The sequence below is a fragment of the Vombatus ursinus genome, unplaced genomic scaffold (genome assembly GCF_900497805.2).
Source record: "Vombatus ursinus unplaced genomic scaffold, bare-nosed wombat genome assembly UNPS02014798.1, whole genome shotgun sequence".
Classification (NCBI taxonomy): Eukaryota; Metazoa; Chordata; class Mammalia; order Diprotodontia; family Vombatidae; genus Vombatus; species Vombatus ursinus.
Window position 1 is genome coordinate 39375184 of NW_020954576.1, and position 15199 is coordinate 39390382.

The window sequence follows — 15199 nt, forward strand, 5'->3', positions numbered from 1 at the left end:
AAAGGAATAAAAATTTTTTAAAAAGATGTGGCTTGAAATTGAAATGACTCAATCACAACCTATTCAAACAAATTATTGATAGGGAAAAATGGACAATGAACTGAAGAAGGGCCATCAACACAGACAATAATAATATAAAATGTAAAAGGTTAATCAATGTAAAATAATTATTCTAACAAAGAGATCAAAAGAACTTTAAAAAGCACTTTAATGATCGAGCCCTTGACTTACTTGCCAAGTACAGAGAGATGACTACCAAAGGCAACACTAGTGTAGAATATAAATGTATTGGTAAAATCTTACAGAGATAGACTAAGGACAATTATATACAGTATCACCTCATTAAGCAGCAGAAGCACTGGAAGACAAAGGCACTTTAAGGAAAGTTCAGTGAGATACCTATCTAAGCAAAGTCATCCCAAGAACATGTAAGGAAGAAGCTGGAAAGAAGACAACAAACAGGAGAAAAATGGAAAAGATCTGCTAATATTTTTATGACAAACTCATTTCAGAATCAAATTGTTGTTGCTTGTCCTTCATTTTTGAAAAGGACCAATGACATCACAAGGTAATCTATACATGTTGGATTTAAGTAAGGCAAAGCTGCACAAAGTCATCATCAGCCTCACTCTCTCTTCCTAAGTCATCAAAGTCCAGTGGCAGGACAAAAGGCAAGACAACTGGTGATGGCCTGGAATGCAGTGGATGACCTTGGTGTCTTCAATGTCTGACCAAGCTCTAAGTGCTCCACAGCACCTGCTTCAGCCACTGGAACAAACTGTTCTCATCCACCCATTCCACAAGGCATTGTCATTACATGCTTGGGGTAGACAGCCCCCTAACTCACAGATGGGTTTGAGGTCAACCTGATTAGATATATACATATATATATATGTGTGTATATATATATATATACACACACACATATGTATTTGGTGAAGCAATTGGGGTTAAGTGACTTGCCCAGAGTCACACACTAGTAAGTGTTATGTGTCTGAGGCTGAATTTGAACTCAGGTCCTCCTGACTCCAGGGCTAGTGCTCTATTCACTGTGCCACCTAGCTGCTGCCCCCAGTATGTGTATATATATATACATATATATATATATATATTTTTTTTAAAGGAGGTAGAAATAGTACAAAAGAGAATAAAGACTGAAAAAAATAGTGAGATTGGAGCAACCATACATAGAGAACATCTGTCAGGAGACACAATTATGAGGGCATTGGATCAATTCACACGGTATTTCAAGGAAAGGAAGACACTAAATAAATTGAAAAAAATCTCAGACAATTAGAACTGGAAAAGCCAACTGAGAAAACATCAACAACTACTAACCTATATGCCTATTTTCCCATCTATATAAAACTTTTATGAGATTCATCGAAGGCTCACACATCAAGAGCATCTTCAATGATGATATTAGTAGGAAACAGACTAGACAGGTTTTTGCAATCAATGTTGCACAGTAGACTGCATATTTATCATCATACAATTGATGAAAAGGTGCAAAAAATACAAGATCCCACTGTGATTATTGTTGGCTTATTATCAGAGAGCATTTGATTTGGTGAAGCAAAATATTACCTTAAAAACTGTCTTCCAATAAGATATCCTCCATATCAAATGAAAATTATTCAAGATTCTTTGGTAGAAAACAGAGATAACCTTACCTGACTATAAATATCACACGAGGCATGTAACATATTCTACTTTCAGTTTCCATGGCAGAAGTGGGAAGGACATGGCAGAAGACATCTAGGTGGTATAGTGGGCAGAGTGCTGGACTGTGAGTCACGAAGACTTGAGTTTAAAACCTATCTCAAATACTTCCTAACTGTGTGGCTATGGGTAAGTCACATAATATCACAACATGTTTCCTCATCTGTAAAACTGAGATAATAATAGCACCTACTCTACAGGGTTGTTGTGAAGATTAAATGAGATAATAATTTTAAGGCACTTCATAACCCTTAAAAGTTCTATAAATGCTATTATTATGCTTTGCCATCTTATCAGCTCCCATGGATTCAATTGTCATCTCTACAATGATGATTCTAAGGTCTATTCAGCTAATCCTAACCTTTTTCCTGTCATCCAGTCTCATATCTCTATTTCTAACTGCCTATTGGACATCTTGATCTTGATGCCCCATAAACATTTTAACCCAAAACTGAACTCCTTATCTTTTCCCTCAAAGTTTCCCCTCTTCCTAGCTTCTCTATTACTACCAAGGGCACCACCATCCTCCCAGTCCCTCAGGCTCCCATCCTAGGTGTCATCCTTGACTCTTCACTCTCTCTCATACCTCATATCCAATCTGTGGCGAAGTCCTGTTGACTCTACTTTTGCAACATCTCTTGTATATACCTCTTCCTCCCCCACCACCCTATTTGCATGCCTTCCTTAGGTCATGGATGATCTACCACAATAGTTTGCTGGCTGGTCTTCCTACCTCAAGTATCTCCCTACTCCGGTTCATACTGTACTCAACTATCAAAGTGATCTTCCTAAAGTGCAGATCTGGCCATGTCATGCTTCCCCACCCTCTTTCCATAAACCCCAGTGGCTTTCTATCACTCCCAAAATTAAATATAAAATCCTCTGACCCCTTCCTAGCTTTCCATTCTTCCTACTCCTTTCCATGTACTCTGCAATCCAGTGACACTGGTCTCCTTCCTATTCCTTACACAAGGTACATTATCCATCCCCTAAATCCATGAATTTTCACTGGCTGTCCCCCAAGCCTAGAATTCTCCTTATTATCATCTCCATCAATTGGATTCCCTGGTTTCCTTAAAGTATATGTACTTCTTATCTGATCTATTTGAATATACTCTTATGTAGGAATTGTTTCCTTCTTTGTACTTGTATTCCCTCATGCTTTGCACTGTGCCTGGTACATAGTAGGTACTTAATAAATAATTATGATTGACTGATTGAATTGTTTTCATAGTGGTCTTTTCTGCAAGTAGTTTTCATGAGCACTATAATATGAGATGATCAAATGCCACATGAAATGTTTCCTGATGCCTTCAGACATATGATAAAACCAACTGCAACTTTTCTTTCTTTGCTTCTCCAAGAGACACCAGTGAGCCATCCTTCCATTTAGCTGTAACTTCTTTTTGTTTTCTGTCTTGGTTTAAAATGAGAATGATAAGATTGATATGATTTAGTTCTTCCAGTAGCATGTTCACTCCTTGGTCATTGGACAAGGATATCACATTTAGAATGCCAACAGCAAAGTTCATGTTTGTGGATGGTTTAAAAACTGTGTCTTAATAACTACTATTTCCTTTTCTGCCAGTCTTCAACCACCATTGCCCGAGTAGAGGAGGGTCATGCAGGAATAAGGGTCATTCTGAATTTTTCTTTGTTTCATGGGTTCATTACCAAGTGGTCAATCAATATTGGTAATAAGTTTCTTCACACTTAGTTTGGCGGGTCCTTGGAAAGCAGATATGATCTGTTGCTGAGAACATACATGAAATGTTTCTAAGATGCTAGACCCTGCCAGATCTTATATTCCATTGACATAACCTTCAAGATCTCCGGGCACCTCCATGCCATGATGAAGCATCAGAGTTGTACTTTGTGGAGGCAAAGAATGTAAAGGCTCAGAATAGTCCTTGTAGGAGAGGCTGTAGAAAGACAGGCACATTAAAACACAGTTATTATAGTTGTAGATTGTTTCTAATGTTCAGGAAAATAATTTGGAATTTTGTGTTACTAAACAGTTTGTACCTCTTGGTTTAGTGATTCTGTAATTTGATTTATACTCCAAGGAGATGAATGACAAAAAGTTCCCATGTGTACCCAAATATTCATAGCAACACTATTTATAATAATAAAAAGCTGAATCTAATTATACATTCATTAATTGAGGGATCATTTTAAAAAATGAGCCACATAAATATAATGGTTACAATTCTAACATATGTACTGATTAATATGAAGAATTCAGAGAAATATGGGAAAACTAATATGAACTGATTCAAAGCCAAGAAAGCAGAGCTGGAAGAAGACTATACCAACTACTTCAATTATGTAAATAAAAGTAACACTAAATGACAAAAGGAAGCAATGGCCATCTTTGATTCTAGGGAGGCAGCATAACGCAGTGGAAAGGACACTAAGTCTGGAGTCAATGGACCTAGGTTCAAATGTCTTCTGTCAGTAAGAATGTGAATGACCTTGGGCAGGTCACTTAACCTCCCCAGGCTTATGTTTCCTCACCTATAAAACAAGGGGGTAGAATTGAATGGTTCTGAGGACCCTTCTAGTTCTTAATCTATGAGCATATGAATATGATCCTATGAGACTGAGATTAAAACACATTTCTTTTTCATTAAGAAACATTAATGTATAAGAGCAGAGAATCACATGTGCAATTACTCATAATTACTTTATTAAACAGTTTTGCTTAAGGTTATTTTTAATGGGAAGGTACCATTGCAGGCAGGAGAGGGGAACATTGAGAAATGATCATTGTGTCCAAATAAAATGTATCCATCTTTTAATTTTTTTTTAATTTTTTTATTTTAGGCAATTGGGGTTAAGTGACTTGCCCAGGATCACACAGCTAGTGCCAAGTGTTTGTTCTGAGGCTGGATTTGAACTTGGGTCCTCCTGACTTTAGGGCCGGTGCTCTATCCACTGCACCACCTAGCTGCCCCTGTGCCACCTAGCTGCCCCATATCCATCTTTTAAAAAGAAAAAAATGGCATAAATAATACTTTCTCAATCTGGACCTGTGTTTTCAAAATTTGATTCACAAAAGCCTTCTGAATAAGTCTATCGGCAGCTTCAAAATACCAGGATGGAGCAAGATTGTGTTAGAGCAAAATCCTTAGTGGAAAGAGAAAAACAAGAGGCTACTTACACTAAGAACTTAACTGCTGAAAAACTCTCCTTTAATATACTGAGTCCATTTAGCAAGGGCAATGGATAGAGTTCTGTGCCTGAAGTCAAGAAGATTCATTTTCATGAGTTCAAATCTGGCCTCAGACACTTACTAGCCGTGTGTCACTTAACCCTGTTTTCCTCAGTTTCCTCTTCTGTAAAATGAGCTGGAGAAGGAAATGACAAACCACTCCAGTATCTTTGCCAAGAAAACCCAAATAGGGGATCAGACATAATCAAATAAAACCATTTAGCAGAATGATTGTCACCCTCCAACTGCTTAGATAAGAACCAATCAGCCAATAAGTATACATTAAGCCCCTCCTTTGTTTCAATGTAAGCTTCAAAAAGCTTACATTCTCCTTGTACTTCTCAGTTCCTTTCAGAGGATAATAAGATATAGGCAGCTATCTAGTTAGCAAACAACTAGAGTTAGGAAGTGAGTCTAAAGAACAATAGGGAAGAAAGGGAAGAATGAGGCAAGAAGGGGCAATGAAAAGCAGATGAGATAAGGCACTCAAAGGTGTAGGGGGTCCCGGTCAGTAAGTCAGTCAACAAACATTTATTAAGTACTTATCATGTACTTAGGAACTGTGCTAAGGTCTAATGGGGATGACAACAAAAATGTAAGTAGATATATTCAAAGAATATGGAAGGCAGAGAGGGGAAGGCATTAGCAGCTAGGGGATGGGGATGGCAGGGACAAGGAAAGCCCTCATACAGAAGGTAGGATTTTAGGTGACTCTGGTAGGGAGTTAGGAAAACTAGGAGGCAGAGATGAAAGGCAGAGCATTCCAGGTCTAGAGGATAGCCAGTGCAAAAGCACAAGACAAAGTGTCATGTTCAAGGAACTATAAGCATCCCAGTAATGCTGGATCTTAGATTAGATGGAGCAGAGTAAAGTGCATGGTTGAAAGGGGATGACTTACAAAGAACCTGAAGAGCCCTGAGGGGTTGTAATAGTCACCCTCTAGGAATCTAACCATCCAGTATCAGTGGAGGGTTGGGAGAGTAACTCCAGCTCATGTGCTACTCTGGAGAGGAAGGAAGGGGTCAGGTTATGAAGAGTTTAAATGCCAAACATAGGACTCTATAGCTGATCCTGGAGGTAACAGGGAACCAGGAGCTCACTGAGTAAGGAAGTGACACAGCTGGATCTACGTTTTCTAAAAAACCACTGTGGCAGCTGAGTGGAGGCTGGATTAGGATGGGTAGGGAGTTGAGAAAGGGAGACCAAACAGAAGGCAACTGCAATAGTACAGGCATGAAGTGATGAGAGCCTGAACCAGAGCAGTGCCTATGAAAATGGAGCTGCTTCAAATAGAAGTAATCCTGTGAAAGTAGAATTAATAAAAAATTGGCAATAAGTTGGATATGTGAGATGATCATGAGTGAGAAGCTAAGGATGATACCAAGGCTGCAAGACTGGTGGACTGGGAAGATTGGTCCCCTCAATAATAATAGAAAAGTTGGGAAAAGGTGGGGTTAGAAGAAAATATAGTGAGTTCTGTGTGGGGTATGTTGAGTTTGAGGTCCCTACAGGACATCTCTTACCCACCAAAGTGATCAGGAGAAAACAGACTGAAAAGCTGAAGAAATAAGGATCAAAGAGAATGGGAGAGTAAGCAAGGAGCAAGGGGCATAAAGGGACAGAAGAGGAGGAAGACCCATCTCCACCAAAGACCAATGTCTCTCACCTTGGAAGCAACAGGCTGAAGGAATTAGAAATATCCTTTGCAGGGAAGGTACCTGCTGCCTACTTCTCCCCGAGGAAGAAGGAGAGAAGGAATCCCCTTTGAGCTCCACATTACTGTTGGTGATGTTCCTTTGTTTGCAATTGTAATCTCAGTTGGCGCTCTAGTCAATAAACAAACAAGTGAAAAGATTCAGCGAGGTGTAAAAATAGATTTGCACAGGGCAGACAACGGGCGCATTCCATTTATTTACCTCTTCTAACAAACCGATACCTGGGGTGACATTTATTAATAAACGGCATTATCAGGTGTCTGATATGTAGCGCACAGAAATTAATTACCCAGCCCCTGGTAAAACCATAACAAGCCTGCAGTGCAGTAACATTTGTGCTAATTGAAAATGAGATAAGTGCTGTGGGTGCAATTTGCATTCAATGCAGTGTATTAATTATCTTCAGTTCTCCTCATGATAAATATACCTGACTGAATCACTCTCCTCATTTACTCCGTAATAGAGCCGTAAGTGGATTCCCTTAGGTAACCAACTGAAGGCATTGGGCTCCACTCAGCAAGAACAAGGTCTTCAGCTTTTCTGGCCACTTCACTGAGTGAGCAAATGTTCCATGGCTCATCTTCCCAAGTTCTGAAGATGACACCAGCATGGCTCCCTTACATCCACCCCAGAAGCGTCCCTATAATCACCTTCCTGAGCCACAAGGAGGGAACGTGGCTTGTGGGGCACAAAGATTGTTTGGGAAACTTGGCCATTTCATAAAGTTAAATGAGATACATTTCAATCCAGTTAATGACACTGCTCCTCTCAAAACTCGATGTTATCTCGGAAAGGAAGGGCCTTTTGCTATTCATTTCCCTGATGTATTATCTTGGGATTTAATTACATTTCATGCAGAATATAAATTAATTGAATCTTGTAATACCCATAACAATCAGGAAAATACAGATTTAAAGATACCATGTGGTTGTAGAAAATTAATGCTCTGGGACTCTGACTTATGTAAAAGGATCAGGTGACAAAAAAAAAAAAAAACCAGCATGAGCTAGGAGGCAAACTATCTTACCACCAGCAAGGAAGGTAGCAATACATCTTAAAAGGAAAAGAGAGAGGTTCACTTATACTGTCTGCAATAACTTGGTTTTATCCAACCATTTAGAGTTGCCCCATCCTACTGGACTTTAGTTTATATTCTTCACGATTAAAATCCTTCTGTTCCTTCATCTGACAGTCCTAAATCACAAAAAATGGCTCTATCATAGTAATAGTAGTAGTAGTAATAATTGTAATATCAATAATGACAATTGACCTATAGATAATAATGATGACAGGCTCTGTCTACTTTTAAATGTATTTTGTGTGTATACATATATATACCTACATGATATATATCTATACATATGTGATATTACATAGTTTTAAGCTACTAAAGATCTATGTGTGTATGTTGTTTATACATATCTACACAGTGCACATAAATATAGTTATATATGTATATACCTGAACATACATATAGGAATATATACATATATAGTTTTTGATCCTTAACTTCTCTTGACTTCCCATGGATACCAACAGAGCACTAATGCAGTACATCACTTTCACATTTGACAGGCTCATCTTTTTTTCCAGTCACTTATTTCTCAGATTACATCCTTTACACTGAATCTCCATGTAAACCTTTCTTTACAATGTATCACAGTCCATCCACATCTACCATGTATCTTCCTCTTCCCCTTTCTGGTGATCAGCTTCAAATCTTCAGAGACTGTTACCTTGAAACTCTCCACAACATGACTAGAAGAATATGTGTTACAAAGATGACCCTTTGTGATAGGGTCCCCACTCACTGGGTAATCCTCATCTGGCAGATTTAAGAAAGGATACAGGCAAGAGTCACTCACACAGGATGGCAGGCTTAGCTGTCAATGGGCTTACAATCTACAGCACTGGAGAGAGTGCCCAAAACTCTAAGATCACAAAGCCACTGGAAGTTTCCTGAGTGCACATATGTGTGAGTGTGTGTTTATGTTGTCATCGTTATTTGTAGAGTATTGTTTTCCAAAGCGCTTTATGCTTATAAGCATTCTCATTAGAACTTCACATCATCATTCAAGTAGGTACTCCAGGTTTTAGTACCTCCATTTTACAGATGAGAAAACTTAAGCTAAGACAGGTGAAGAGACTTGCTTAGAGACCCACAGCTTTTAAGTGTCAGAGAGAGCATTAATTAATTAATTAATCAAAATTAGTTCTTCCTTGACTCCAATTCCAGCACTCAATCCATTTTATCACATTGACTCTGTTTTGTTATAGATGAAATTATAGCTTCATTTTGTTCATCCATAAAATAGGGATACTAGAGACCTATCTTGTAGTGTTCTTGTGAGACTTATGTGAAATAAGGCATAGAGCTTTACAAATCTTAATGTACAACATAAATTTTAGTTATTATTATTATTATCTCTATTATCACTATTCATACAAGTGAGGGGTTGATTGAGAAAATACAAATATGCCTCAAACACTGGCACTTGACAATAATATTGTTATTGTGATATAGAACAGGTACCATGCCACAGAACTTAAGAACCCCTAAATCCTTCACTGTCTCAGATTCAGTGTGGGTTGTTCTTGATATGCATGCATGCGTGTATCTATATGTGGACACGTGGGGAGAGCAAGAGAAGAGATAACTCAAAAATGTGGAAGAGATTCATCTAGGGTTTTTAATTAGTCATAGGTAAGGATCAAGGTTGAATGAGCCACATGTGGATAATTGAGAACTGCTTGTACTTTAATCTTTGACTATGGAAAGGAGCAACTGCTTCCAAGTTTCTACCCCTCGGAAAATGGGCAAGGCAAATGTTAGCTAATGAATCAATTAGTAATATTAACATGAAGAGTGACAACTCCTTAGAGATATGGAAACTGGAGTCCCTTTATCTCTGAAAATTCTCACCTCAGTCCTTCTTACTTGCAACAAAGTACAATATTTACTCATTGGACTCTCACTTTTCTTCATTCCTTCCTTTCCTCGTGCCAGAGTGCCCCTTCCTCCTATATTACTAACACATTATTCCATTTTCTTATGGAGATAACAGTATACTCTCTGGCCTTTTTTTTTAAAGGTATTTCAGAGTTTACCTACACAAAATACAAGAATACACAAATTCATTAATAATATTCTGTAGAAAGTTCATTATAAATATATATAGAAGAAAGTTATCATACAATTAGCATATAAAGGAAAAGTAGCTTGCCCCAAGATGGACAAAGACTAAGATTTCTATGCTAATTTTCTTCCAGGCTTAGCTTAACCCATGACTCTCTCCAAACCAGGAACCCCAGTTCAACCCCACCCCCACCAAGAGAGCTGTTTCCTGTCCATCTCCCTCTAATATTTCTCCCCCTCCTACACATCTTGATATTCTCACCTACCTTGTCTGGATCATTTATTGGTTCATTCTAAAGTCTGAAGCATGTTCTCAGACAATCAGGAAGCATCCTGATTAGATGGTACAGTTAAGGTTGTCCAGACTATATTCAAAACTGAATCACTAACTTCTCTTTCTCAGACCAATAGAAAAATAAAGAAATACAAATTAATCTCATAATCTCAAAATAATTCCAGCATGTCCACGACATACAGAGATATGCCTGATGGCTTCCCAGGAATTCCTAGACCATTTAATGCATTGTTTTTTAATTTTTAAAATTATTTTTACAAGCATATATCATTTCACACTCCATCCCCTCCATAGAATAATTTTTAAAAATCTTCACATTAACACATACTCCAGCAAAAACAAATTATAACATTGACCATATCCATGTATGTTTCATTATGAATTTTAAGTCCATTAACTCTCTGGTGGTGGATGGCATGATTCAGTACAAAAGATTTGTGGCTTATTGAATTAATCAAGGTTTTAAAGTTTTTTTTCTCTATAATGTTATTGTATAAATTCTTCTAGTTCTACTCATTTCACTCTGCATCTGACCATAGAGGTCTTTCCCGTTTTCTCTAAAACTGTCCATTTTGCCGTTTCTCATGGATATAAAATACATTATATACCCAATTTTTTCATAACCCAATATATGAATACAACCTTGGTTTCAATTTTTTATTTCTATGAAAAGAGCCACTATAAATTATATATGTATATATATGTATATGTATGTGTATGTGTATATGTGTGTGTGTGTTTTTCATCTTTCTTTAATCTCTTTGGGATTTAGACCTAGTAGTGACACAGTTTGGGGTCAAGAGGTATACATAATTTAGTAACTTTGGGTGCATGGCTCCAAATTAATTAATTTCTAGAATGATTGGACCAATTTACAGCTTTTCCAACAATACATTAGTGTGTCTGTTTCCCCATAGTCCCTCCAACATTTTTTGTTTTCCTCTTTTGTCATCTTTCCCTATCTGACGGATATGAGGTGGAACCTCAGAGCTATTTTAACTTTCAATTCCCTAATTATTACTGTTTTCAAGTATTTTTTCATATGGTTATTGATAGCTTCAATTTCTTCCTTTGAAAATTGCCTGTCCTAAGACATCTCCAAAGGTCTCATGATGGAAAATGCTATCCACATCCAAAGAAAGATCTATGGAGTTTGAATGCAGATTGGAGAATACTATTTGCTATTTTTTTTTCTTCTGTTATGTTTTGTTTCCTCTTTCTGGTGGTTCCTCCTATTGGTTCTAATTCTTACAACATCACTAATATGAAAATATGTTTAATAGGAATGTATATGTACAGCCTATATCAGATTGCGTGCCTTCTTGGGGAGGGAGGTGGAGAGGGAAGGGGAGAAAAATTTAAAACTCAAAAGCTTATGGAAGTGATTGTGATAATTCAAAATAAATTAATAAAGTTTAAAAAAAAAAGAAAATTGCTTGTCCATATTCTTTGTCAGCTATCTGTTGAGTGATGGTTCTCAGGCCTATAAATTTGGATCAATTCATTATATATCTTGGATATGAGACCTTTATTATAAAAACTTATGGCAAAGATTTTTTCCCAGTTATCTGTTCCACTTCTAATTCTAACTACATTAGATTTTTCATGCAAAAACTTTTCACCTTGAAATAACTGAATTGTCTGTCTTATTTTCTGTGCTCCTTTCTATGATTTGTTTCATCATGAAATCTTCCTTCACCCATAAATCAGAAAGGTTTTCTTTTTCTTGCTCATCTAATTCATTTATGATGTCACATTTTGTATCTGTCACATATCCACTTGAAATTTATCTTGGTATATGGTACAAGATGTTTGTCTATACCCAATTTCTGCCAATTACTTTCTAGTTTTCTCAGAAGTTTTTGTCAAACAACAAATCCTTACATCAATAACTATGGTCTTTGAGTTTGCTGAACACTATACTACTCTGCTTTCTTGATTCTATATGTGGTATACCCAACCTGTTCCATTGACTCACCTGTATCAGTTTTAATCAGTAGCAAACTATCTTAATTACTGTTTTGTACTATAGCTTAATTTCTAGATTTTCTATATGGTCCTAACTCAACTCTCATTTCTAGGTCATTTCCTCTGCAACATGCCTCCCTCTGTATAATATATGGACTAAAGCCTGAACAAAGGTGGTCTTAGAAATATAAGGGATCATTTTCTGAGGCCTAAAAAGAGGGCAACAAATCCAGAGATGCTCAATTTCCTGGATAAAAGATTTCATGTTTCTTCATCCAAGTAAGACAACAACAAAAATAAATAAACAACCTATCTGGTGTTAGAAGTGTTGAAGACAGGAGGTTTTCTATTTGAAAATCATCACCATTTCCCCTTAAACATAAGCAAAAAAATTAAGTTTCTCCCTGGGCAGCTCATCATTCTATCACTCTATTCTAAATCATTATGATTGAAAGCAGAGAATAGAGCATGTACTTACTAAATTAACTCATTTTCCTGGTTGAATTACTGGGCTCTAACAATAATTATACTTTGCCTGTTTTGAAGGTATACCATTGTCCCCATTCTCAATGGAAACATATACAGGCAGAGGTCAAGTGAGTCATTCCAGGGCAGAGTAGGGGAAAAGCCCCTCTGTTTCCCATCCAGAGCTGCAATTTTATCAGCAACTACATTCTCTTATAAAGGAGAGTGCCATTTAGAATGGAGTCTTTTGGAATCCTATTTATTCTATAGTGCCCACTCAGAGGCTATACACAGAAAATGAATAAGCCTTCACGCCATGCTATCCTACTTCTCTTAACTCAGAGTGTTTCACATGTCAGGAACCACATCCTCTCACTCATAGACCCAATATTTCCATTGCTCCTTTAAGTGCCTTCTCAGAACCTGTTATTCTTCTGAGGCTTTGTAGGGTGATATTAGGGCTCAATGCACTTAGCATAATGTTATCCACAAAGAAGGGTAACTGAAGGAGTTCACCATCTAAGATACTGCAGAGCTTCCTGGAAGATCACAAAGGAATTTGACCTGTCCAACCACTCCAGAAAAGAACAAATGGAAGAAGAAAGTTTGTTGCCCAGATTCCAGAATGAATCTTAACGGACACCCTATAAAGTTTGTCCAACATTATGTATATCTGAGACAGACAATGTACAAAGTACAGGCAGTCAGTTGGACCCAGAGTTGAAAAGAAGGAGGAAAGAAGGCTGGATTGCATGGGTCATAGGCAGGACTTGAACCCAAGTTTCCTGACTTCAAAGTCAACTCTCTAACCATTATGCGACACTGCCTTAAATTATAAAATGTACATAAAGCACTTTGCAAACCCAAAAGTTTTACATTAATGTCAGTTATTATTATTAATAGGGAGAATGAACCAGGCAGTGCTTAGCTAACTGAAACCTTCACTTTATCATCATACGACAACAATAGGTTCCCTCTCTCCCACTTACCCACCAAAATTTTTAACAGAGCAATCAATTAGAAAAATAGATTTCCTTCTCTGACAACCAGGGTCAGACCATGATTTGAAAGAAATAAAATTCCCTTTTATTCCAAAATATCTTCCATCATGTCATGGTTCCTGAATTACCTCTTACAGAGATTTCATTTTTTATATCTCTGTGAATCCTCATCTAAATATAAAAACTCCTGGGAGGAGAAATGCATTAAGTCATTACTGGACATTAATAATTTAGCATAAAATAGTTTATTTGAGGTTATCAAGTCAGCCCCCCCAAAAGGATCAGAGAAAAGGAGAGATTCTCATTAAGAGAGAAAATGGGATGCTAAGCCAAAAGTCATTCCCTAGGAATATTCCAGGGAAGGATAGATGTAAACTGTACTCAGCATTAGAGTCCTGAACATCTAGGGACCAGCACTCAGAGTCAGTCAATCAACAAGCATTGATTACGCACTTACTATGTGCCAGGTATTGAGCTAAGTGCTGCCAATGCAAAGAAAAAATGAGAAAAAAATCTCTGTCCTCAAGGAGCTCACATTCCAATGGGAGAAACCACAAGGGTAAGCATGTATAAACTAAATAGATAGGTAGATAGATAAATTGATAGATAGATATACACATAGACATGCATATTATATATATATATATATACACACATATACACAGATATACATACATATATAGGAAAGAATATATACATATATATGTACATACATACATACATATATGTGTGTGTGTATGTGTATATATATATATATATGAAAGTAATATCAGATAGAAGATCTGAGGAGGAAAAGGGAGGAAAGAGGCCAGACAAGAGGGTAGAAGAGGCTAAAGACAGACTCTCTGCTGTAGTTCTTTCCAAAAGAAAACATTGTCTTGCAGCCCTTTGCTCGGAGAGATACAGTCAGTACTTAAAGTTGACCAAAACAAAATGAATAACATACAAAGTTAACATTTACCTTTGAGAGTAAAATGGGGCCAATGGAAGAATCATCCCATTTCATTATGTTTCTGAAAGAGACAGCACACAAACATCACACCTCTTTCTCTCTCTCTCGGCTCAGACATGGAATACTAAGAGGCAGTGATGTGTCCATGAAGGTGAACCTCAAGAAGGGAAAAGGAGGCTTTGAAGATGGTTCAGACACTGGCCTCCCCTTCCCCCTGGACTGTATCCGGTGGCCTCTCAAGGATACACAACATAAACTTAACAAGCTTATACATCTTTTCCCTGCCAAAGTGTTTGGGCATTTTCCATATCATCCTTTAGCCCATTTGAAAAAAAAAATCTAAAAAAAAAACAAAGAATAAGTGAATAAAGAGTCTTAAAGATCAAGGGAACTTCAGGGAAGCTTTTGAAGCTTTAAATCTAAAAAATGAAAACACATCTGAATAGTCAGTCAATAAAGCATTAAGTTCCTGCTAGGTGCCAGGCTCTGTGCTAAGCACTGGAGATTCAGAGAAATGTAAAGACAGTGCCTGCCGGCAAGGAACTCATAATCTAATGGGGAAAACAACATGCAAATTACTATGAACAAACAAGTTACATACAAGAGAAATGGGAAATAATCAACAGAGGGAAAGCACTAAAATTAAGAGGAATTGGGAAAGGCTTCCTATAGAAGGTAGGATTTGGCTGGAACTTGAACAAGCCAGAGAAGCTAGGAGGCAGAGATGAACA